Genomic DNA, 23671 nt, shown 5'->3' with positions numbered 1-23671 from the left:
ATTTCCCTTTTGATTTCTTCTTTGATCCACTGGTTGTTCAGTAGCATGTGTTTATAGCCAAATATATGTGAATTTTCCAGTTTTCTTTTTGTAACTGACTTCTAGTTTTATACCACTGGGGTTGGAAAAGACACTTGATACAATTTCAATCTTCTTAAATTTATTAAGACTTATTTTGTGGCCTCACAATTGACCTATCCTGGGGAATGTTCCAAGTGAACTTGAAAAAAATATATATTCTTTTGCTGTTGGATGAAATGTTCTATAAATGTCTATTAGGTCCATTTGATCCCATGTGTAGTTTCAATCAGATTTTTCCATATTGATTTTCTGTCTGGATGATTTATCCATTATTGAAAGAGGAGTATTGAAGTCCTCTTCTATTATTGTATTGCTATTTCTCCTTTCAAATGTATTAATATTTACTTTATATATTTAGGTGTTCCTATGTTGGGTACATAAGTATCTACTGTTATAACACCTTGATAAATTGACCCCTCTATCATTATATAGTGACTTTCTTTGTCACTTGTTACTTTTTGGCTTAATATCTATTATGTCTGACAAAAGTATAGCTATTCCGGTTTTCTTTTGGTTTCCATTTGCATGGAATACCTTTTCCCATCCCTTTACTTTTAGTACATTTAGTCCTTAAAGCTAAAGTAAGTCCCTTGCAGGAGACAGCATATAGCTCGGCCTTGTTTGGTAAATCCATTTAGCCACTCTACATCTCCCCCCCACCACCACATATTTTGATTGAAAAAATTAGTCCATTTACATTTGAAGTAATTACTGATAAGTATGGTCTTATTCCTGCCATTTTATTAATTACTTTCTGGTTGCTTTGTGATATCTTTTTTCCTTTATTCCTTGCTCACTCTCAGTCTTTGTGATTCAATGATTTTCTATAGTGGTATGCTTTGATTCCTTTCTCTTTATGTTTTGTGTATTTACTACAGGCTCTTTCTTTAAGGTTACCATGAGCCTTCCTTTAAGGCTACTAGGTCACATAAAACATCTTATATTATGGCAGTCTACTTTAAGCTGATAAGAGCTTCACTTTGAATGCAAACAAAAGCTCTACATTTTCACTCTCCCCTAATCTTATGTTGATACCACAATTTACATCTTTTTACATTGTGTAGCCATTAACTGATCACTGTAATTATAGGTATTTTAATACTTTTATGTTTTAATCTTCATTGTAGAGTTATAAGTGATTTACTCACCACCATTACAACATTAGAGTACTCTTAATTCAACTATATATTTTCTTTTGCCAGTGAGTTTTATACTTTCTTAAGTTTTCCTGTTACTATTTAGTGCCCTTCTATTTCAGCTTCAAAAACTCTAATGAACAGCTTGTAGAGCCTATCTAGTGGTGATGAACTCCTTCTGCTTCTGTTTGCCTAGAAAACTCTTTATCTCTCTTTTAATTCTGAAGAACAGCTCTGCTGGGTAGAGTATTCTTGGTTGACAGTGTTTTTCTTTCAGCACGTTGAATATATTATTCCACTTCTTTCTGGCCTACAGGATTTATGCTGAAAAATCTGCTTATAGTCTTATGTGGGTTCTCTTATATGTAACGGGTTGCCTTTCTCTTGCTGTTTTTAAGATGTTCTCCTTGTCTTTAACTTTTGACGCTTTATTTATAATGTGCTGGTGAAAAAAAGTTTTTTTGTTTTTGTTTTTTTTTTTTTAATTCATCTTACTTGGTACTGTTTTGTCTTCCTTCATCTGGATCTCTGTTTCTTTCCCCAGGTCAGGAAATTTTTCAGTCACTATTTCTTTGAACAAACTGTCCTCCTTCTGGGACCCCTATAGTGTGTATATTGTTTTTTTTTTTTTTTTTTTTTTTTTTTTTAATGGTTTTCCCTACTCCTGTAAGCTGTCTTCAATGTTTTTCATTCTTTTTCTTTCTGGTCTTTTGATTGAATGTTATTGCCTGTTTTCATGCTCTCTTATCCTTTCTTCCACATGATCTAGTTTATTGTTTAACTCCTTTAATGATTTTTTTCAATTCTTCAGCAATGTGACTTCTGTTTGGTAATTGTTTATATTTTCTATCTCTTTATTGAAATTTTCACTTTGTTCATATGTTGTTCTTCTGACCTCTGAGAGCATCTTTGACTGTTATTTTGAACTCTCTGTCAGATAAATCACTTATTTCCACTTCACTAAGATGTGTTTCTGAAGATTTATCTTGAACTTTCGTTTGAAGAATTTTCCTCTATTAATTTTTCTTGACTTTTCATGTTGGTTTTTGTACATTAGATAAAACAATCACTCTCCTAGTCTTGACGGAGTAGTCTTGCTAGAAGATGAAACTTGTCAATCAGCCTGGCCTGAGCTCCTGGTTGCCTCTCAAACCTCTGTGATTGTCCAACCTGCTTGTTTTATTCTAAGTGCCTTTCAAATAGTATTTGAGGGTGTGCCAAGACCTGTCAGTGTCCCTAAAGAAGAACTGCATTCAGCAGCTAGATACAGTATAATTGGAAGCTAGACCTTCAAACAGCTTTGGGAAATTCGGTATATAAGCCTCTTCCAGGGAGAAACTGGTAGATAGTGTTTTTGCCTACTCCCTTTGCACTGGGCCCAGGTATATAGCTGCAGTGGTGTTTTTGTGGGACTTGTGAATGGAAGCCCAGTTGGCTATCAGAGCTGCGTGATCTGGGGACACATTCCTCAGGCAGTAGAGCAAAAGCTGGATGCACATGTGTGTGCAAACTCTTTCCAAGGAGATACTAGTGATTTTTAGTATGCCAAAGGGAGAGAAAGGGAGTTGTCTGCTGGTTTTTCTAGTTTCAAGAACAGATCCCAGCTAGCTTCAATATGTATGCTAAATTAGAAGTCTGATCCTAAGGCGACAGCTTTCAAAATTTGCAGATTGTCTTCTTTAGGAAGACCTAAAGATGGGTGATTTTCCCTGTTCCCTCTATGCTGAGCCCTAGGGAGACAGCCACAGCAAGTGCCTTCATGCCCATTAATGATTGCTTCTTTGTTTGCTATTCTCTTACTGGTCTCATGAACACAAGGCACATTGGTTTTCAGAGCTAGGTGTTTGTGGGACTGTCCTTCAGGTGGGAGTCTTAAAAATTGGGGGCTAAATGTGGGGTTCAAACCATTCACTCCTTGGGAATAATATGGGAATTTGGAGTTCCCTCCCAATTGATGGTTCTGCATCAGTGGTGGGGTTTATGTCTCACATTTCCTACCCATTCCAATATGAGTATTTTCTCATTTGTCCAATGTATAGAAGTCTCTCAGATACTTTCTGTATTTCCTTCAGAGGTAATTTCTGTGTTTATCTGTACATTTGGTGTTGCCATGGGAAGAGGAAAGAAGCCTTCACTCTCTCCATTGTGATTGACTTCTCTATTTTACTTTTATTATTGAAGGATATTTTTGCTAGGCTTAAAATTCTGGCTTGAGAGGGTTTTTTTTTTTCTCCAGAAATTTAAGGATATTATATCACTGTCTTCTGGTTTCTATTATATCCATTAAAAAGTCAGCTATCAATTATATATTTGTTCCTGTGTAGGTAAAGCCTCTTTTTCCCTCTGCCTCATTTTAAGATAATATGTTTTATTTTTGGCTTTCAGAGGTTTTACTATGATGTGCCTAGATGTAGTTTATTTTTTCTTTATCCTACTTGAGATCCATAAGGCTTCTTATCTGAGTTTGGTATCTTTCAGCAGTTTTGGTAAGTTCTTAGCTATTATCTAGTTACTGAGTTTGACTCATTCTCTCTTTCCTCTCCTGAGACTTCAATTTTATGCATGTTAGAATTTCTGTCTTCTCTATCTTTTACTCTGTCTTTTGAAATTTTAATTCTCTTGCCTTTCTAAACCTTCTTTCTAATTATTTTCTTTGAATATGTTTTCCAGTTAACTGTTTCTTGAGCTATATGTAATCTGCTGTTAAGCCCATTGCTGAGTTCTTAATTTGTAGTATCATGTTTTTTTATAATACAATTCCCATTTGATTCCTTTTGTAGTTTCTCTTTTTCTGCTAAGATTCTCTATCTTACCTTTTTTCAATTTAGACTTTATAAACATAGTTATTTTAAAGTTTATGTCTCATGGCTCCTTTATCTGGAGCTCCATGAGTATATTTCCACAGTCTATTTTTCTACTGAGAACATGTCATTCATATTGTCTTACTTCCTTATGTCCAGTTATTCCTTTAAATTATATGGTGGGCACTGCATTTGCAAAATGATTTTTGGAAATAGTTTGAGGGTTATAGTAATATTATCTTTCTCCAAAGAAGTATGTCCATTTCTGCCAGATTCTTAGAAGCATTAGCAATCAAGGATTATCTTTATAAAGTTTCACAATTTGGGGGGAATTTATAATGAATTTATACTCTAGGGGCATGTCTGCTTTCAAGTCTCCATTTTTTTTAGGGTTCATTCTTCATGATTCCAGTCCAAAAAATAGGAATTCACTATTGTTTTTCCTTTGTGAACTCCGACTTCATTGTAATCACTTGAGCCCCAGAAAACTGTCAACAGTTTGTGTCAAGCTCCCAATCAGTGCCTCCAAAATTGGGTTTGGCCTCCAGGGAAAACACCAGCCTCACTTTCTTTGATCTCTTTCTCCTTCTGGAGCTTGACTCTGCAATTCTTCACTCAATTTTTATATCTCTAATGCCTTTATATCCTAATTATTCAAAAACTTTTTAGATTAATTGAGTAGATGCATATGGGCTATGAAAAATAAAATTTTATTTGGATTTGGGTAACTTGCTCTGACAATGACATTCACAGGATGGATGTAAGCTATCCTCCATATTGGTTAACAGCACAGGATTTGGATCTAGCAAATCTGGTTCAAATCCTTGTTTTGCTTCTAGTAGCAGTGTGATTTTAGGTAGCTTACTTAAACTTTCTGATTCCCACTTCTCTCACTGGTAAAATGTAAATGATGATTATGGATTCTTTGTTGACAAATAAATAGAATATTGCAAAAATATAATACAGAGTTGGCATCTAGTGTAAGCACAATCAAATGGCAGCTATTGTTATTCAATATGAACTATTTAAATATTTAATAACTTCTGCCAAAGATAACTATTTCAGATTTAAAATGATTATAGTTATGAGGTTTTTTTCTGGTGTTGTATTTTAGAAAGGAACTCTTAGGTCATGGCTTTGGGGTCCTGGCAGTACCTGCTTTGTAATTTTTCCATACCCAAATCTTAGCATTGTTTATGCTATAGAAGTCAGGGACCCAGTGGAATACTTCCTTGCATTCTGGGGTCAATTAAAAACTTCAATTAGGGAAAATTCTGGCTCTGCCCACATGTAGCCTTAAAGCATGCTTCCGTGCATAGATGTGTAAGACTTCATGTGTTTGAATTTCTACAATTACCCTAATTGTTTTAATGCCTTTATTACCTCCCTCTTTACACACAGGTAAAGCCAAAGGTGCACTAGCAAAAAGTCCCTGTGATTACCCTTAGGACTCCCATTGTTCTAGCCCTAGTTTAAACCACTTGGCCTTGTTTTTACACATCTAGAGATTATCCTCTTCAGGAGACTATTCCTGCCAATTCTGCCTGTTGGGCACTTGAAAGCAGGTTCATTTAAACATCAATAACTAGGAGTCTTCATTGACCTCATGCTGCTTAAGTCCTAACCTAGTCATGACCCTAGAGTCAAAACTTTGTGAAAAGTCAATAAAAGTAGTAAACAATGTTATATTATTCTTGGCAGACTTGGCACAACAATGAGAGGGTTTAACAATAGTTAATTATGGTTCAATAGTTGCTTGTTAGCAAGTATTGAGTGTTTACAATGTAGCAGGCAATATGCACACATGCTCTAATTTGATTCATATAACAACCAAATGAAAAAAAAAAAAAACAACAACAACCAAATGAGGTAGGCACTGTCATTACCCCTGCTTTAAAGGGGAGGAACTGTAGTTTACAGGGGCAAAGTACTTAACCTGAAGCCACAAACGAGCAACAGGGTTCATGTCAGCCAATCCTGGAATCTGTGTGCTCTCCACATAAAATATTAGGTAGAGAAATTTTAGACTCACTTTATTATGGAGAAGGTTGTTGTGAAGCTTTGAAAGAACATCCAGCAAATTAATAGGCCTGTAGTTATTCCACAGAATTGCTCTGTTAAAATGAGGCAGATTATGCTTTCAAAGACTATCCTGGTAAGAATAAAGACTAAAGATCTAATTAAAACAATTAGGTTAGCAAGCATCAAAACCAACCCGTCGGAACAGGAGCAGAAGAGTCTGGCAGCAAAGGGATAGCACCTGGTCGTGTCAGTGATGATGTTCAATAAATCATCCAGAAAAGGAGGCACTACCAGGTATTGAGAACTTCTTACAGAAGCTTATAATTGAGAAAATGAAAGGTAACACTCCTGCAAGTGTAAGACTGTGAAAAGTTAACCTTCTAGGCCCAAATAGAATATGTGTTTCCACAAAATCTCTGACTAGACACACTTAGTGGGTAACCATGTTACAGAATTGACCCTCATTAAAGATTCTAACAACCCAACCAAGGCCTTCCACACAAATCATTACACTTGAGGCTCTTTTATGGAGTAGAAATGAAATTAAATAAGAATAAAATTTATTAAGTTACTTAATGGTCCTGCTGCCTAGACTACTAAGACAAGGTTTTGATTTTGATTTTGGTTTTTCCCTGTGAATACTTAACCAAGGAGAAACCCAAAGTCTGAAGGGTTAGGCCCACATTTACCCAAGTAGTTCTGGTTACCCTCACTTACCTGAGGGATGGAAATAAATCCCCTGTTAAATTTCTTGAAACAATTAAAATGTAGCTTCGGAAGATATTATGAGATTAAACAATCCTTCACTTCATTTACTTTAGCCTTTTAATGTAATCTGACCAGTCTGTGTAGAAATTGATGCAAGGACTGCTAATACCAATGTTTAAGTGTGAAGGTAAAGTGGTGTAAAATACCCATTCCAAAGATGATGGTGATGAAGGAGGAGGGATCATATCATCTATAGCAGTGCTTTCCCATAGTGAAGGTATATAAATGAAGTTCTTATATATTTGCTCTGCACACTACCAGTTGGCAAGCCTGGATAATGCCTGGCATATGAAATTCTCAAATGCTTGTTGGGTGAATATATTTGTTTAGAAAGTGAGCTGGTAAAGGCTTTGAACTCAATATTAAAGGATGAAATTAGCCAGTTGAGGAAGAGATTCGCTCAAATCAGAGAAGTAAGCAAAGGGATGAGGATGGCTTTGAAGTTCCCACTATGGCAGATTAATGGGCAGTGGTGCCATAAACTAAACAAGGTGATGGATGGAAGAGGAGGCATCAGTCAAATTACTAACAAACACATGATATTTTGTCACAAATTGGGGAAATTCATTTTCAAGAGATTGGTGCATCTTGTTACTGTCTCATATTACCTTTTCTGTATTTACACAACTGGAATCCTCTTATAACCTTTTCTGTTGGACATTCTGTGATTATCCTAGATCTTGAGTCTTTGTATAGTTTTGATTTTGTTGTCTACCAAAATGGGGTATTATTTACTAAAGGCTAAGGTGGCCATGAGAGAACTCTCTAAAAGCAGAAACTTTATTTCAGTGATTTTATTGTCACCTTCATGTAATAGGTAGGCTGTCATTTTTCTTTTTCATTTCTCACTAAAGCCTAATGTGTTTGTGTGTTGATATTTTCCAGATGAGGGAATTGTATTAAAATACAACATCACTCAAGGAAGGGTGTTTGGGAGGGAGGCTGGCTGCAAATTAAAGATGGTCATAGCACAAAAGCAAAGAATGAAGATGAATATAGTAGTGAGGTTACCCAATCCAAAGTAGTGAAAACTGAATATTATTCTGGAATGAAATGCCACATGGCTGGGAGACATGGCCCAAACACGTGTAATTGAGAATATGTCTCTGGAGAGGAGAGGAAAGCAAAATGGCTCTTTAATAAATTAAGTTAATGTCTCTCAAAATGTGTGTTTTCTAAATTAAGCATTTCCCAAAATGTGCATTTCCCAAATTGTGAATCTCCAAGAGATTCACAATGCTAAGTATTAGCAATGAAAGACTCCGAGAAGACCAGCAGCAAAAGAAAACTAACTTTATTTAATCCAAATTTGATCAAACTTATTTGACCTTGAAATGCATTTGTCATGGAACATCTAGTACCACCTCCCAGAAAGGTGTGGGGAATATTGAATTAAGAAATCATGTTTAATTTCATAGTGTCTAGTACATACTAAGTGATAAATACTTACTTTTGATCTTTTATAAGTAATTTTCTAATAACAAAATCATTATTTGTTGTCAACAGTTTTTTCAAAAAATGGATTTTTTAAAAAGTGAAGTAGCCATGACCTTCAGAATCAGGGCAGAATCTTAGAAAGAATGTGGCTTTCTTAACATCTAGTAAAAATAATTAAAGAAATTTCTACCATCTCGGGGCCTGCCCAATTCAGGGATAAATTATTCCCTCCAGTTCCATAGCACATAGTTCCTCTGAAACTGTTAATTCTGCTTAGATGCCTTCTGAGTGTGAGTGAAATTTAATTATCTCATTTTCTTTAATAGCAGAGAGTAGATTAATTGTTTAAGAGAAAAAGAAGGTTTGTTACATAGATGGAAAGGTGCAGAGTCCCTGGTATGCCACTGTAGATATGACCATCAAGGCAGAAGTTTGACATAGATAGCACATGAAAGTGTATATTCATACAGAAGATAGAACTAATTATTCATTTAATACTAATTTTCAATTTACACTGAAATTTATTTGGTTTCGTCAAATGATAATAAATGTGTTCATCAGGCAAACTGCAGTTCAGATTTTGACTTAATCACTTTCTAGCTATTTAAGCACAGGCAAGCCTCTGAGCTTCAGTTTCCTCTTTGTAAAGTGGCATTAATATTTGGAGTACTAGGATAAAGCCTTGCTCATTTCAGCATTTGGAAGTCTTCAGGATGATTCTTGCTCACTGTCATGCCACCCTAAAGCAAATCTTCCTAGCAGACACACCCTACTCCATCCTACTTACAGTTCTAAAGTAGAGAGATCTAGCCAGAAAACAGACCTACAAAAGATAAATACCAGAAATATACAAGTCACTTAATTCTTCTCCCTTAAATGGAAATGCAAAACTAAGGATTACCAGGCATACAAGGAGAACTGTCATGAAAAAGACAAAAAACAAAAACCAAAAAACCCAGAACACACACACACACACACACCAATAAAAAAGACAAAAACTAACCCAGAAAGGGGGAGAAAGACAATTAGGAAATAGAAAACAATATTAAAAACACTCTAATTAACATGCCAGGGGGATTTTGGAGAAAATATGATATCCTTAAAATTGGGACAAAATGCTAAGAAAAAGAAACAATTAGAGAATGAAAGAGAATGCTTGCAGATTAAAAAAAACAATACTCCTACAAAAAAATTAATTACAGAAGACTAAAAAATAAACCCAAAGACTTTCTCTACTCTCTTAAAATATAGGGAGAAAAAAACAAAGAATTGAAAACTATGAAACAAAAGATCAGTCTAGAAACCAGAAGTTCAGCCTAGGAGGTCTCACATGCAATGTTGGAGATAAAAAAAATTATCACAAAAAAATACTTGAAGAAAAAAGTTCCAAAGCTGAAGGACAAAATTCTTCAGAATTAAAAAAGCTTCTGAATACCCAGAACAATTAAAGAAAAGAGAGCCATACCTAGAAACATTTTTGATGTATCAGAACACCAAGGATAAAAAGAAACTTCTAAGGCTTCTATACCCAGCCAGATACCAATCAAGTATAAGGGCAGAATAATATTTTCAAACAAAAAGATCCCAGAAAGTTTATCTACCATACATTCTCTCCTTGAAAAGTATTTGAAGATATGCCAAGAGAAATGAAAGAGTAGAATAAGAAGAAGGTTTTGGGGTCCAGGAAACTTAGTTAAAATCCAGACTCCTGAGAGCAGTGGGGAAAATTTGCACTATGACAATTGAATAAAAGGCTCAGAGGGCGACCAGTACAGATTGGAACAGAAGGAAGCTGGGGAGATGGGGGGATGGAGGTGTCCAGGAGTAAAGGGGGACCTGACAGAAAAGACAGGCTTGGGGAAAACTAATCACAAAGACAAGTAATGCAAAAGAACCCCAATTGCTCCCATTGGGAACTCCAGGGATCACTGGTAGGATAAGGAATGTATAATAAAATGAATGTTTAATAAAATCATAATTAACACACAAAGCAAACTAAAATGTGGCAATATTGGAAGATAAAAACAAAGCGAGAGAAATTCCACTGAACCATGATGGGAACATCCTCTCTCAATTGACCCAGGGGTTACAATATTAGGCTTCTCAAAAAGAATATACTCCTAACACATGACATGATCAATCTATGGATGAATCATGGAGATTTGGTTGCAACTTTAGGACAAAATGTAAGGTATATGTTTATCTGACAAAAGGAGATTTGAAAGGTCAATAAAAGGGCAGAGGCAGGGCAGCCTGGGAGGCTCAGCGGTTTGGCACGGACTTTGGCCCAGGGTGTGATCCTGGGGGCCAAGGATCGAGTCCCACATCGGGCTCCCTGCATGGAGCCTGCTTCTCCCTTTGCCTGTGTCTCTGCTTCGTGCTCTATCTCTCTCTCTGTGTCTCTCATGAATAAATAAATAAAATCTTAAAAAAAAAAAGGGGCAGAGGCATCAATAATTTTACTTTTCAAAGTGAGAAATCAAGAGATACAACATTATCAAAAGTTAATGAAATAAGAAATAGATTAATTATAATACTTTATATTACAAGTATAAACATGGGAAGAACAATAGATAATAAATATAACAAAAGATTGCAATACAAATGTCAGACACGGAGAACAGCCAGGATTGGGAAGGTAGGGAGGGTGGTAGGACTGGACTAAATGATCAGCTTTCATACTGAAGAGTGTGCAAATAATATCCTTTATTGATACATTTTTAAAAAGAGAGAGTTGATGGCATATTGTTTATAGGGAGGAAAGAATAGAAGAAATGAAAATGGAAACAACCTCTTAGAATGGGACCTTGTCTATCTCCTTTGTCCAACATTGTACCCTTGTGCCTCGAATGGTACTGGCACACCTGCTGTTGGTAAGTGAAAAGAAGGTGACTCTGAGAAATAATACACGAGTGCAGAGCAGAAGGGCCAGAGGCTGTCTCTTCCAACATTGAATGATTACCAGATAAAGGTACTACTTTGATGAAAAATATTATAATATTGAAAGGACATAGGAGAATGGAGCATGTCATGAAAGGGGGTGCTCCTTGGAGAAGTAAAAGAGAAGATGAGACCTGGAAGAGGCATCAACCAGGTGTGGAAAGAGAGTTCCAGACTGAAGGAACACATGTGCAGACTTCAGGTGGAGAAACGATCCGGGTGGCTGGGGCGGACTGCCAAGCCGGGGTAGGCTCTGTGCGAGCCTGTGGAAGTAGGCAGGGGCCAAGTCTAACAGGGTTTAGCAGGCCACATAAGGATGCTGATGAATTGCTCAGGAAACACAAAGTGAGGACTCTGACTTCTCTGTGTTTCCTTATCACCAGTGAGGCTGGGTTCTCCAGGCTCTAGGCCCTCACACTTGAGATCGCAGCTTGCTTATAACTCTGTTGTTGGCCTTTCGGGAATGGACTGGGCTTCTGGATTGGATTTCCAGTATCTAATAACTCTGAACCCCCAAAGAAGAAGAGGATACTACATATTAAGTGACTGAGTAGACTATGGTCAACTTACTGCACACTTTGTGTATTCATTGCATAAGTTGAAGGGGATGTGCAGAGAATGCTGGGGGAAAGAGCTGGATTTTCTCATCAAAGTATTGGTGCCTGTCAGGAAGTTGTGATACTCTTTTAGCAGGGAGGCAGAGAAACATTATCAGGGCAATTTAGGCATTGATCAGTGGCAAGGCACATTCTTCTCAAGAAGCCAGAGGAGTGTGTACTGGGCTCTCAGAAGCATGGGGCCGGGCCAGACACCAATTATAATTGTAAAGATATGGGCTCTACCCTGAAGGAGTGCCTATTCTTAGAAGATAGAAATAGATGTGGATGAACACAGATCCAGATTCTCTCAGAGCACAAATGCTGCACGGGGATTAGGCTTGGTGCTCTGGGAAGCTGAATGAACTCTTCCAATCCACTAGGGTCCTTGTTAGTGCATCGAAGCAGTAATTTACTCAATGACAAGAGTTCACGTCGCTTCCTAAGGCACTTAACTTACTCCCGGGATGTTGGTTGCACACCAGGGGAATCTGGCGCACTAATCTTTAACACTTGTCATAATTATTTTTCCTTCAATAATACTATTTTCCCCCTGAGAAACTCAAAATTATTACATAAGAAATGTAGAAATATAAGTGTGTGATATTTTTTAATAAAATGTAGTCAGTGGCCCTGGGGAATTTTTGTAGCAAAAACCTCTCAAATCAATTATATTTTCTCATTTCTAGTTCCAATAATTGAATATTTTATTTCTGTATTTATTTAAGTTCTTTCAAAATGAAAAGGTGGAGTTGTGTTGACACTCTGGGAAAGGAGGGTATTATTAATTAAAGTTGCTTAAAGTATAAGATGAAAACAGTGCTGATGCATATAAATTTGCTTCAATGAGCTGCCAGCTGCTTGCGAGGTTATAGGAATACTGTCGGCAATGCTGGGTGGTGGCACAGCAGTGCATCATTCCGTCATCTCTAGGAGGTAAGTCTGCAATTACAATTCATCTAGAGGAAAAGTAAATGATGCAGCCAGGTGTTTGATGCCCATGATTCGGCTGTTTAGAAAATCCAGGATTACTGACCTGCATTTCTCACATTTCAATCAGAATGTTCAGTTCTGATCCCTCTGTCACCTCAGCTGGGCACTCATTGTCATTTACTTCTGTTGTCTTGTCTGATTCTCAGATCATTGCTATGGTGTAGGTGGGATGGTGGTGGTGGTGGTTATTTATTTGCCTTTAGTACATAAGAAACATCTCAGCACAAAAACGTTGAGGATGCTTGCCCAAGGTCACATAGCTGCTGGGTGGTAAAGCCGGAACCAGACTGGAAGTCTTTTGATTCCTTGCAGTTACTTCTTGCTGACTCACAGAACTCAGGTGACCCTCAGCCCTATTTTGCCTGACCTCTGAGCTTCAACCACTGCATCCCACCCCTGCCATAAGAGTGCTTTGAATGTCTGAATAAACAAGACTTGGGAAGAGCAGCCCTGAGAAAGTTCCTGCTCCCAGCTAGATGCTGATAAGTTACGTAGAGGCATGGGAACTCTTGGGATGGCATACATCCCACGGAGGAGTTGGCATTAGAGACAATCGTGAACCAGGTAGATCTTTGACCCTCTCTGCTAGTTGCCTTAGTACGAACAATACTGCCTCTCTCTCTCTCTCTCTCTCTCTCTCTCTCCCTTTCTCTCTCCCTCCCCCCACCTCCCCACACTCTTCCTCCCTGCCTTGCTCATTCTCATAGGAAAAACTCTCAAGGGGCTTCTGATGTTTTTCATGGTGGGTTAAGGATGACCAGAGTGACCCACTCGAGGCAGGTTAATTTCAGAGTTCAAGCAATGAGTTTTCCAGAGCCTACTTCTTCTAACCCATGCCACTAGAGATTAATAAATGTTGGTTATTGTTATTTGGCTCAGAGGATGCTTGGAATACAGAGAATTATGATCTGTTTGCCTAAGTCAGTCTCATATTCTTGTATTTATTCACTGTGACACCAGAAGGCAAAATGAGAAACAAGAGTCAAAATGACAAAGAGACTGATCTCACTTTGAAATGAAGGACTTTCAAGTAATTGGAACTCTCTGAAAAAAAAAAATGACCATGCCAAGGGGCCATGAGGTTTTTGTTGCCAGAGGTAGTTAAACTGAATCGATGACCACTTACTGAAATGTGTTGGAAAGAGTATGGTTAGAATAGATGACCTCTAAGGTTCAATACTGAGATATTTAATCTGTTTATCTTTCCCATAGACACATTTCTGGAGTACAGACAGAGGGAATTGGGTCAGAGGTCAGGGTAAACGGTCAGGCATCTTCAGTCCATCTGTCGCCTTTGCTAACCCAAGCTACTCATCCACTAAGTCCAGCGAGGAATGTGGTACCAGGAGAGCAGCTGGGCAAAATACCGGCCTGTAGCTAATAGGTCAGAGGCTCCCCGGTTTCAGCTACATTCCCACCATCGACAAACTTCGCAGCAGCAACCACTTAACTAAACCAAAGGATCTATTTTGATGAGATTCTGAAACAAGAATCCCTAATGATTTTCTCCCCAGAATCATAGGAAAATGTAGCAGAGATATCATCATATCATTTGAATGTGTACCCACTTGCCAATTACTCTGGATTGATGCTTCCTGATGTAAATAATCAGCTGAACATAAAATCTAAATCATATACAGTTATTTGACACTTTATTCAAGACAAAAAAAGATTGGCTATTTAGGCAAAAACATCCGCCTAGTAGTTTTCCTGGCAAATGTGCTATAACTAAGTATATATATAAAACAGTCCGCATTATGAGCAAGTAATGGTCAGGCCATTCCAATGGGCAATTTACTCTCCAGGAAACCAACAGGGCCTGTGCTACATGCATGCTCTTTCCCAAGTTGCTCAGAGCCATTTAGAAAATTACTATTGTTATTCACAAAATGCTCCACCAATCTCAGGAATTAACCCTCCTCCCAACATGTCTAATTTACTTGTTCTTCAAGTAATAGGCACGTTAACGTTGATACGGGTCCAGTGTCCAAATAAGAAAAAATAGCTACTTTTTACTGAAGACTCCGTGTGTTCCAGGTACTCTGAATGCATTGCATACGGCCTCATTAAATCCTCACAGCAACCCACGTGTATTATTACCCCTATTTGAACTGAAGAGTAAACCAAGACTCAGAGAAGGAAGCAATTTGCCCACAGTTACACAGCTCCTAGTGCCTGGTGCACAGGAAGTGCTGAATGAGTGATCCTTAATGTTAGTTTATACTAGGAGGCACAGCTGGGATTTGAGTTGAGATCTAACACTCATCAAAGCCTTTCAATGGCCTCTATGTGGTTCTGCCCCATACAAATTACACTGCCCATGAGAAGGAGGTGTGTCATGGCTGAGTGTCACCGACATGAATCTTTGTCCTAAGGGAGCCATGTTGTGTTGGTCACACTTTCAGTAGCTCCCTCTTAGTTAAGGCACGTGGCATGTAAAACATAACAATTAACACAGAAGTCTCCAAACTTGGGTAGGGTATGCAATGAATTTTCTAGAAGTTTCTAGAAGCTGCATGATACAGTCAGAAGCTGCATGATACCGCTTCTTTTTGTGGATGTCATCCTTCCTAAAGCTGATTTGCTCAAGACTGCTCTGTGGGCAAGGCTCCATGCCAGCTCCCCATTCCTGCCTTTCCTATACCACAGATTTCTGCCACACAGGACACTTCTCTCACCCAGGCCTGTCCTATGTATATGCATAAGAGACACTCACTCTCAAGAGTGCAGCCCTGTGGGCCCAGAGCTTATTAAGACGCTAGTGCCTTTGTGACAATAGAGAAAAAGCATCCCTTCCTCTGGGCAAATGGAGTGTGGGCTGGACCTCAGTCCCTACTCACACAGTGGGCAGTGTGCCCCTGTGCAACTCATTGCCTGCACCAATCTTACTACATCCCTCAGAATTATTCATTGTCCTGAAATAAAAGCCCTGTGGCCCTTTGTTTCTTAAGAGGCAGTTTCAACTTGATCATATGAAAAAAAAAAAAAAGAGGCAGTTTCAAAAGCTGATTTCCAGGAAGCCTTGAAGTACGAAGTTTTCTGGGGTCCTTTCAGAAGGTTCATGAGTGAAATCATTTCATGTAGTTTGAAAAGACGAGATCACTGGGCTGCCTCACAGGATAACCCAACTGAGGCATCGTCAATACTCAAAGATCTCAGTTGAGTCAGCAGAAGGGCATTTACCAGTCAGGAAGGTTAACTGCTCATTCTTTATTTCTAAACAAAGACTGTGGAGCATCTCCTAAAGCACAAAAATATAATTGCAGGCCAGACGACAATGAAGATTGAATAACAGACTCATAAAATTAATGGCCAGAAATTCCACAGGAACATTTTCAGCCCAGAGCTTCTCTGACCTCAGACTGTAAATATTCTATTTGAAAAACAAAAAGATGGACTCAACAATCCAGTTCCCCAATAGCTCCAACATCTTTAAGAGCAGGGCAGCGCACTACTCCTGTGAAATTCAGACCCCACAGACACACTTAATTATGATTATTATTATTTTTTAACCAAACAGAGGAGAGGAAGTGTCAGTTCAATGTATGACACGGTGCTTTCTCGGCCCTTAACTACTCAAATGAGTGTGATTTTCACGGTCAGTATTATTGATATAAATGCAGTTTTCTTGGGGGAACCTGCCTTTTAAAATAGAGTTCTCAAGAACTACTTCTTGCTTCTACTTCACCTTCTTTTTATTATATTTTTGAGTCAATGGGGGAAGAAAGCAGAGTGCTGCCTCTGAAGTGATCTAACAGGTACACCCCAATGAATGAAAGAATGAAATAATTAATAAACACTTAGAGGTTCCATCTATGCGTCATGCGTGGCATTAGGAGATAACAATAATATTAAAGGCCAGTGGTTATTAAGCACCTACTATATGCCAAGTGTTATTCTAAGAAAGGTACAGATATTTGCTCACTGAAGCCACATGGCATCCACTTTTATAGAACTGAGTGGCTTGCCCGCTACCACACAGCTGGTAGAATTTTTCTTCCCAAATGCTTATTAGGCATTTATATATATTTTTCTCTTTTGAGTTTATTTGACAGAGCTTTTTATGTATTAATGATAGCATCACACATTATATATCAAAGTATTCCAAGTTTGCTGTTCATTTTTTGTGAGTGGTGTCTTTGACAGAGACAAATCTATCCTTATTTTTGTTTATATTTCATTTATTTAGTATAGACTTACAAAAACCTTGCTCACCTCAAGATTACTTAGTCTGTACCTAAATTTTCTCTAGTAATTTTCAAGCTTTATTATAATACATTGAAATCTTTCTAGAACTTATTTTAGCTTAGTATGCATCTAATTTTACTCTACTTCCTTTTTTTTTTTTTTTTTTAAAGGTTTTATTTATTTATTCATGATAGTCACAGAGAGAGAGAGGCAGAGACACAGGCAGAGGGAGAAGCAGGCTCCATGCACCGGGAGCCCAACGTGGGATTCGATCCCGGGTCTCCAGGATCGCGCCCTGGGCCAAAGGCAGGCGCCAAACCGCTGCGCCACCCAGGGATCCCTTATTTTACTCTACTTCCAACCACTCCCAACAATTAGGCAGTGTCCTAATATTGTTTACTGGAAAGTTACTTTTCTAATCATACATTAATTCAACAAATCCTTATCTGGAGCCTATGATGAGCAGACGTTTTTCTAGGTCCTGGAGATATGTTACATTATAATGAGGAGAGGCAATTAGGACAATTAAACATGTAGTATGTTAGGTGGTGCTTAATGCAGTGGATGAGGAGAGGCTGGAATGGCTATTTTACCTAGAGTGGTCAAGGTCAAGGAAGTTCTCTTTGAAATGGTGGTATTAGGGTAGAGAGCTGAAGGAAGTGAGAGGCAATCTGTGTACCCAAGGAAGGGCATTCCAGGCAGAGGGAACAGTAGGTGCTAGGCCATGAGGTCAGATTATAGTTGATGTGTTTGAAGAATGGCAGAGACATCTAGCTGAAGTAACATCACAAATTAGGGGAAATGGGACCAGGAGTCAGAGGGGTGGCAGGAGTCAGATCATGGAGGACCTAATGGGTTATGGTAAGCATTTGGGATTTTGGCACTGGATGAGCATAGCAGATTACATTCCCCAAAGATGGCCACAGCCACATCCCATGTGCTTGTTTGCAATAAGGGATTGCCATACCATCAACCTCTTTGAATCTCAGCAGGCCTAGTAACTGCTTTGTTTTTTTAATTTTTTAAAAAAGATTTTATTTATTTATTCATGAGACACAGAAAGAGAAAGGCAGAGATGTAGGCAGAGGGAGAAGCGGGCTCCATGCAGGGAGCCCAATTCAAGACTCGATCCCGGGACCGTGGGATCACACCCTGAGCCAAAGGCAGACACTCAACTGCTGAGCCACCCAGGCGTTCCTAGTAACTGCTTTGGCCAAGAAAATATGGTAGAATAGATGCTATAATGGTTTTGGGGGTAGCCCCTAACTGGTGTGGCAGCTTCTTATTCCTGACTCTTAGAAGACAATCACAATGGAAAAAATGCAACCACTCCAAAGCCACCACTCTGTGAGAAGCCCAAGCCACATAGAGAGCACTGGAAGAAGGGATGCCACCTGAAGAGACAGAAAGTACAAAGATCCACAAGGCACCAGGCTCCAGGTAAAGAAGCAGAAGGAGATCCCCCAGACAGTTCAACACCTAAATGTCCCAATTCCTGATCCATAGTATCTTGAGAAAAATTGAAATGCTGTCTTAAGCCACCATGTTTTGGGATAGTTGGTTATGCAGCAACAGATAACTGGAACAGTGAGGAAGGAGGCTTTTAGAGGGGTTTGAGCAATCACATGATTTGACCTGTTCTATAAGAATTCCTCTGGGTCTGTGCTGAGAACAGAGTACGGAACGTAGACAGGAAAGCAGCATGCAGAGCAGCTAAGACACCAGAGCGGTAGAGGCTGAACAGGTGAGAAGTGATTCAGTTCTAGATGTATTTCAAAGGACACATGGATGGGATTTGCTGATGGATTAGATGTGTGTGGTGAAAGCAAGACGTGAAGGATGGAGTTGGCCTGACACTGGAAGAACAGAGGGGGCTGTTAGTGACAAGAAAGGAAACTACAGGAGGAGAAGCTTGGAGGCAGGGAAATCAGGAATTCTGTTTTGGACATGTTAAGATTAGGAGGCTAAATATACATTCAAATAGAGACATTGAGTGTTTCTGGGTAGACTTGTATCTAGTCAGAAAAGAGATCAGGGCTGGGAGAAGTAAGTGTGGGCATTGTTGGTGTTTCCAAGGTCATATCAGACCAGATGTCCCAGGAAATGAGCACAAATGGAGGAGAGAAGTTGGAGGACTGAGCCCTGGGCACTCTACCATCTAGAGATGTAGAAGAGTTGGAGAAGGAACACAAAAAGGAGGTGGTGACAGAGTGCCCAGTGAGATAGGAAGAGAAGTAAGAAAATGATGCTCTGGAGGCAGAGATGGAAGTTGCTTTGGTAAAGAAAGAGCAAAAAACTGTGTCAGATCTGCCAAAGAATCAAGTCAAATGAGGACTGACCATTCCCGATATTATTGTCCTCATTCTTGGTATTACCAATTCAATACATTTATCATTTACTAAATTTGCATGTGTGAGTGTACATGTGTGTGAACTTTCTCTTCTCTCCTATTGATCTGTTTATCCACCTGGAACCATGTGACCACTGAAACTTTCATACCCCCCAAGGCAAGCACTATGCCTGCCCACCCCCACACCTTTTCTTCTTTTTTCTCCCCAAGAATATCCTGGTTATTCTAATCTAAAATTCATCAGAATTTTAGATTGGAATTTTATCAGGTCCCCTTCTTCCCCAACTGTACTGGAAATTTTATTTTATATATTTTTGGCATACAAATTAGTTTGGTGAGAGTATATACTGAGTCTGCTTATCTAGTCTCCACATATTATGCATTTTCATTTATGTTTCACAAACCTAAGTAGATTTTTTTTTCATATAGTCTCATGTGTTTTCTCTTAGGTTCTTTTCTAGGTATTTAAATTGCAGTGGTTTTTGTGAATTATATCCCCTTTTTCTCATTATATTTTCTTACTGGTTATTTTTGCCATAAGAAATCTATTTATTTTTGTATAAAGAATTCTCTTATTATTTCTAATGATTTTACAGGTGATGTAAACAGATTTCACACCTTTGTTATTTTCATGAGCAAGAAGTTTCACAGCTATGGAACCAAATAGCCAATATATCCAACAGTCCTCATTTTAGCTGATAAAATTATTCCTAGTTTGGAGAATGGGATTTAATATGCCACTATTTCAAAGTGTTTCAAAAAGAACTCCATGATTTCCAGGTGCTCTGAGAATGATTGTAGCCACACATCTCAAATTGTGCCAGATATTTCCAATTTCAAATATTTTTTCCCTTTGTCAACCCATGAGTCAGACCATATGTCCTTTGATCTTTGCTTCAAAAAATATTGTCACGGTATTTAGAAACAGGGACAGCCCAGGCAAAGTTATAACATATGGGATGTTTTTTCTCTGAGCCCCTAACTTTCCTCTCAGCATTTTTCCTGGTTATGTGTGCCTATAGCACATACATGCATGCACATGTACACACACACACAACACACAGTGTGGTGTCCTGGAGGAAAAGGGGTTTTATTCAAATACTGCCATGTGTACTGCTGCTGCACAGCCTAGACTCAGGACCATCTTAAGGCTGGCTGGGATGGAGGCCTCGGTTTGAACCTCCCTCTAACTGTATGTACTTGGGCAGGTCACTTAACCTTAGAACCTCTATTCTCTACATGTGAATATCTACTTTGTAGAGTGGTTATGAGGACTCAGAAAAGGACTTGGCATAGGTAAGAGCTGAGGAAACAGTACTTAGATTTAAAGGGAAAAGATTTAGAAGGAAGTTCCATATTATTGCTCAGATCTTCAAGAAAATTCCTGGGTCTCATGCTATAGAAGCCAAGTAAAGCTATAGATGCAAAGTGGCCAGAATGAGAATGTGGGAAGCAGTGGGGTCTGTCTCCTAGTTCCCCCTTTTGTGCACCTATCTATGGAAACAAACCACCAATGGCTGATCTCTCTCATTTATAACTAACCAGCCTCCACTCAGAGGCTGCAGTGCAGTAACTATGGGGCAGACATTTGCCATTTTTTGCTGTCACCTTCCAACTATCCACCCCTTCCTGTTGTCACTGCATTCTTCCTTTTGAGGATGCCTTCCTGTACATAGCCCTGGGAAGTAGAACCTGAAGTCAAATGGACAGACCTGACCCTTCTCTGGGAACAGGCATGTGACCTAGAAGCAGCTCATCACACTCTCCCTTCTCTGAGATTCTGTATTTTACCTAAGTAATGCCCCAAAGTGGGGACAACTGAGGTCATATCTGTCACAGTGGTGGCCACCTTACATGGCACAAACTGTGTTCAAGTTCCTATTACTGTTGTTCTTAATGGTGTTCGTACTGGTTCTGGGTGCTTGGCCTTCAGACCCCTTCACTTGCTACTCTACTTTATACCTACCTGGTCAGCGCCACCCCTCCCCCCCCACCCCCATTGTTCCAAAAGATTGCCCTTTTGTTTAGCACAACGCAATTCGGTTTCTATCTCTTGCAACAGTGCACTGACAGGCTACAGCCCGATTCCAAGACAAAAATAAGAAAAGAAGTTCATCCCACTTACCAAGAATTCTTCTACCGCTGTCAACAGCTGGTGCTTGGGAGAAAGGTGAACTCATAAAACACACGACTAAATGGGACATCAAGACTGAGTTGAAGTTCTACATTATCACATTAGAGAGGATTTGGGAGTAGAATGCCTCTCAGTTTGCAAATTTATCCTCAGAGGAAGCAAGAGCATGGAGGGTTGGAAGAGGGATAGCGAGTATCAGCAGATACAACTACCAACTCAAACCCAACTCTTCGTACACTTTCGGGAGAACCTGAAACAACTTCTTTTTTCAGAATGGGGAGAAGTAAATGCTAGACTTGCCCTTACTCTCTTCATTTTCCATTGCTTCAGCACTGCACCCTGGGCCTGAGAAAGCTGCCGCAAAGCATTTTACTAGTTATCTGATTGTCATCCTACTTAACATGTTCCGTGGTCTGCTGGCTGATGGTAGTTTAAGCAGGATCTAATTGGTAACATATTGTCGATTGAATTAAGTGCCATATGATAGAGATTTAAACCATGGTAATTTTTCCATAAAGAAAAATCTGTCAACAGACTACAGTGGAGGACCATTAATAAATCAAATTGTCATGTTTATTAGTTATTGCAGGAGTCTCGTTGTCTCGTCTTCATGATAACCGCCCCCCCCCATTCTTTGCACTGATAATAGGTATAAGGAGAAATCTCTGGCAAGGTGCTTTTCAGTGGGTTCACATTTGTACACACATACCTGTTTGTATTTCAATTATGAGAAAAATGGTGCTACTTCACTTTAAAAGGAACATGGATTTGGGCTGTTTTTTGGATGAGGGATAATGTTTTTATTTTCTTGCAGTTATGTTTTAAAACACCGGGAATCAACACATTGATAATCAGAGAAGAGCCAATGAAAACAAAAATGAGAACACCATTTGCTGATCAGATTTGCAAAAAATAAAAGAACTTGTAGAATGTGCTACAGGATTTGTGGAAGAACAGTCGCTGCCATTTGATTTGTAATATCATAAAAATTGGCAATAAATTAATTTTCCATGTATGGGAATGACTCAACAGATTTATGGAACATCAGTACCAGAGAGCAAAACAGCTATTTGAAAAAATGAGCTAAATCCTACCTAATGATGCATCATTAAGAACCAATATCATTTATATTTTCCCTTTCACTTTTCCTATAACTGCCTGTACTGAAAGTCACTTTCTCACATTTTTCTCCTACATGAATAAGAAAGAATAGTAAATGTACCCTCACTGGAATCTCCTAAAACTCTGTGATCTATGTAGGACAGGTTATTATACCCATTTTACAGATAAAGAAGCTGAAGTATGGAAGAAAAAGTGAGTTATTGAGGGAGGCCCATAGCTGTCAACATCAGGAGGCAGGCAAGTTCTTTCTCTGAACTGATGTGTAGAATAAAGAGTCTAGAAATCAGACACCAGCATCCAGCTCCTCCCCAGACTGTTAAATCTCAGCGAGACTTTCAACTTGTTTCTGAATTCTCTGGGACCTGGCTTTCTCATCACTCACATTTCAATATCACTCAGTACTGGAAAGGTGACACTGACAGCTTAGGTACACAGAGTCCGGAGATGGTCAGACCCTCAGACCCCAACACTGCCCAGTCCCACCCAGCTCTGCACCCTTGGGCCAGCTACCAGCTATCTTCTAAAATAGGCACAATCACAAGCAATCTGATGCAACAGCATGAGAAGGAATGTGACATGTACATGCAAGTGACAGACACTGGGCCCATGCCATGTACTGTCATATGGATGCTGGTTACAGGTATCTGCTGCCCAGGTTGCTGTGTACATGGACACACGGATGTGTATGAACTCATGTCATCAAATCCACCAAGCTCTGGAGCTTGCTCCCATCACCAGCAGGACTCATGGGAAGCTCTGCCCTGGGCTCCTTTCCCAGCGCCCCCTCTCTACTACATCTTGCAGGGTTTGCACTGCATGTGTTGGGTATCCTTGCTTTGACCTCCTCCGTATCCCCTCATACGCTCATTTACCTACTCTACCTCCCATCTTCAATCTTTCCCACTCTCCTACCATTTCCCTTAAAGTCTGACAGTTTTTTTTTTTTTAAGATTTTATTTATTTGAGAGAGAGAGAGAGAGTGTGTGTGTGAATGAGTGAAAAAGAGCGTGAATGGAGAGGAGAGGAAGAAGCAGACTCCCTATGGGCAAGGAGCTCAACCTGCAGCTCAATCCCAGGACCCTGGGATCGTGACCTGAGCTGAA

The 23671-nt window shown here is 39.1% G+C and overlaps 1 long non-coding RNA gene across 1 annotated transcript in view; it reads left to right on the top strand.

The window, feature by feature from the left end:
- The window catches only part of LOC125755948 (uncharacterized), a 31645-nt gene extending 9184 nt beyond the window's left edge, over window positions 1–22461 (top strand). The window contains exons 2-3 of the long non-coding RNA XR_007413586.1: window positions 11001–11118; window positions 22261–22461. This is a non-coding gene — a long non-coding RNA (uncharacterized LOC125755948). The remainder of the gene's footprint in view (window positions 1–11000; window positions 11119–22260) is intronic.
- Window positions 22462–23671: the final 1210 nt, after the last annotated feature.

This window comes from Canis lupus, chromosome 10, assembly GCF_003254725.2.
Source record: "Canis lupus dingo isolate Sandy chromosome 10, ASM325472v2, whole genome shotgun sequence".
NCBI lineage: Eukaryota > Metazoa > Chordata > Mammalia > Carnivora > Canidae > Canis > Canis lupus.
This window is presented reverse-complemented; position numbering and strand designations above follow the sequence as displayed.